Below are 3,917 nucleotides of genomic sequence, written 5' to 3' on the forward strand. Positions count from 1 at the left end.
GATGAAATAAAGCAACCAAAATGGAAAATGTTTGAACACTACTAAGAAAATTTGAAGCAAAATGAAGTAGGGGAACGCAGCAGGGTGGCGCACCCGCGCAATCCCCTAGAGTGCCCTCGCCAGTCACGCGGGCGGCCGTGTTCTTTTGGGTTGCCTTGAGCTCGATCAACAATTGGACACAATACCCATGATGATGATCAACATTAACTTGGGCAGTAACTAAACCCATTTTCAGTGGGTTCAACATCCAAAAATCATGTGCTCGCCAACTTGAACCCACCAAACCTCTATTTTTCTCAAACCTTCCAACAAGTACAAGGAGACTTCAATTTTCAAAATTTGTTACCAACATTACTTGGAAACCATCCTCCATCTTCTCAAAGCTACCTAAGATCACAAATAACAAAAAAAAGAGGTTAGTACAAGAGTATTAAAAAGAAAGATAAAATCAAAAGGGAAATGGAAAGAAAGTTAGAAAGTCAGGTTGCTTGACGTTCTAACTAAGATCACAAATAACAAAAAAATGGAGGTTAGTACAAGAGTATTAGAAAGTCGGGTTGCTTTAACGTCATTAGCTTGACGTTCTCCACCCCTCCTCAAGAGAGTCATACTAAGAATAGGGCCAACAAAAACACCATCATAATACTTTTTGAGCCGGTGGCCATTTACTTTAAAAGAGGGTGATGAATCCATTGAAAAAATTTCCACAACTCCATTAGGAAAGACTTCTTGCACCATGAAAGGACCACTCCATCTAGATATGAGCTTTTTGGGGAACAACTTCATCTTGGAATTGTAAAGCAGTACCTTGTCACCAACACAAAACTCCTTTTTCTCTATAAGCTTGTCATGAGCTTCCTTAAAACGTGCTTTGTAGGTGCTAGCACAATCATATGCATCAAGGCGAAGCTCCTCCAACTCATTGAGATCTAACCACCGTTGCTCTCCCGCACTTGTCAAGTCAAACTTGATTTTCTTTATTACCCAAAGAGCACGATGTTCAAGTTCTATCGGAAGATGGCAAGATTTTCCATAAATATGACGATATGGGGTGGTGTCAATAGGTGTCTTAAATGCCGTTCGATATGCCCACAAAGCATCATCAACTTTGTCCGTCCAATCCTTTCTATTTCTAGCAACCGTCTTCTCAATAATCAACTTGATTTGACGATTTGACACCTCAACTTGACCGCTTGTTTGAGGATGATAAGGGAGGCCAAAACGTTGATAAACTCCATGCTTTTTCAACATTTTTCAAAAAGCATTATACACAAAATGTAAGCTATTATCACTAATCACCGCCTTAGGAACACCGAACCTTGAAAAGATGATCTTTTTAAATAATTTCATCACCACCTTGTGGTCATTTGTTGGGGAGGCAACGGCCTCACCCATTTTGACACATAATCCACCGCCACAAGGATGTATTTGTTTCCATAGGAAAAAGGGAATGGTCCCATAAAATCAATTCCCCAAACATCAAATACTTTCAACTCAAAGATCGGTTGTTGAGGCATTTCATTGCGTCTTGAGATATTCCCGGTGCGTTGACATAGATCACATGTCTTAACAAAACCCCATGTGTCCTTAAAAAGATAAGGTCACTCATATGACCACCACTAGGATCCGAATGACACATTTTCAACACACTTAGCACCTATTCATTCGGAACACAGCGTCTAAGCAAACCATCGATGCTTCTTTTGTACAAGATGGGATCATCCCACAAATATTGCCTAGTCTCTCTCATGAGTTTATTCTTTTGATTTTTGGAGGAAGAAGGCAGGAACTCCCCACATGCAAGATAGTTCACCAAGTCGGCAAAGCATGGGAGTTCTTTCACATTAACGGCATACAAGGATTCATCAATCATCCTATCTTTAATTGCGGAACCATCATTTTGAACTTGAGAATTATCAAGGCGAGAAATATGATCCGCCACAACATTTTCCACTCCTTTTTTATTTTTAATCTCAACGTCAAAATTTTGAATTTCGAGCACCCAACATATCAACCTTGGCTTTGATTCCTTCTTGGCAAAGTGATATTTGAGAGCTGCGTAATCCGTGAAAACAATAGTCTTATAACCTAATAAGTAACAACGGAACTACTCAAAAGAATATATTATTGCCAAGAACTCCTTCTCCGTTGTATACTTCCTTTGAGCTCCATCAAGGGTCTTTGACATATAGTAGATGATATGAAACTTTTTTTCCACCCTTTGACCTAAAACTCCTCCATATGGTCGTGTCACTAGCATCACACATTAATTCAAAAGGCAAATCCCACCTCGGGGATTGGATAATGGGAGTAGAGATCAAATCTTTTTTCAATTTGTTAAAAGCTTCCAAGCATCTATCATCAAACACAAACATGACATCTTTTTGAAAAAGATCATTGAGAGGTTTCGCAATAAGAGAGAAATCTTTGATGAACCTTCTATAGAACCTGACATGTCCCAAGAAAGATCTTACTCTTTTCACATTAACCGGTGGTGGAAGCTTCTCAATCAATTCAATCTTTGATTTGTCCACCTCTATACCTTTGTGGGATATCTTGTGACCAAGGACAATACCCCCTTAACCATGAAATGACATTTCTCCCAATTTAAAACCAAATTCACCTTCTCACTTCTAACCAAGCATTTCTCAAAATTTTCAAGGCACGCCTCAATTGAAACTCCACCCACTGAAAAATCATCCATAAACACCTTCATTTCTTCTTCCAACATATCTCCAAATATGCTCATCATAAATCGTTGGAAAGTAGCGGGGGCGTTGTAAAGCCAAAATGACATTCTCGTATAGGCAAAAGTTTCATATGGACAAGTAAAAGTTGTTTTCTCTTGGTAATCTGGGTGAATAGGAATCTGGAAAAACCCGGAATATCCATCAAGAAAGCAATAATACTTATGCCTTGTTAGTCTTTCAAGCATTTGATCAATAAAGGGAAGGGGAAACTGATCCTTTTTGGTGGATGTGTTTAGACGTTGATAGTCTATACACATTCGCCATCCCGTGACCGTCCTTGTAGGGATGAACTCACCTTTCTCATTCTTTACAACGGTCATTCCTCTTTTCTTTGGGACAACATGAACCGGGGAAACCCATCTAAAGTTAGAGATGGGGGATATGATTCCCGCATCCAATAGCTCAGTGATTTCCTTCTTAACTACCTCCCCCATTTGAGGGTGTAGCTTCCGTTGTCTTTCAATGTTAGGTGAGGCGCCCTCCTCAAGAGTAATGTGGTGTGAATATAAAGCCGATCTTATACCTTTGAGATCATCAATTGTTAGCCCAAAGCACCTTGATACTTTCTCAACACACCACATAACTTTTGAGTTTGACTCTCACTCAAAGAGGAATTAATAATGACGGGATAAGTAGAATTAGGACCTAAGAATTCATACCCAAGGTGTGATGGTAGATGTTTAAGCTCTACAATCGGCACACCTTTACCTTCCTTGGTTGAGGCTACTTGCAATGCATTTTGGCTTGAAATTCCCATGCAAATGTGATCATCAGCTTCCTCCATACTCTCATCAATGACTCTTTCAAAGAAATCCATTTCCTTGACATGCTCACCTATCTTTTATTTGTTCAACAAAACACACTCAAGAGGATCATTTGAGGTGAGCAAGTGCTCATGCATGGAATTCACAATATCATCTAAAATTTTGAAGAAGAAGGATATTGTATAATTTCATTCAAATCAAACTCAATCTAGATAAATTTTAGCACTCTTGACATCAATTATAGCACCCGACGTTGCAAGGAAGGGTCTACCAATAATGATGGAGATATTGGAATCTTCGTCCATCTCAAGCACAACAAAATCTATCGGGATCACGAACTTCCCTACCCTCAAGGGAACATCCTCTACCTTATCTTTTGGGATCTTAATGGACCTATCGGCTG

Source organism: Chenopodium album, chromosome 18, assembly GCF_948465745.1.
Source record: "Chenopodium album chromosome 18, dcCheAlbu1.1, whole genome shotgun sequence".
Taxonomy (NCBI): Eukaryota; Viridiplantae; Streptophyta; class Magnoliopsida; order Caryophyllales; family Amaranthaceae; genus Chenopodium; species Chenopodium album.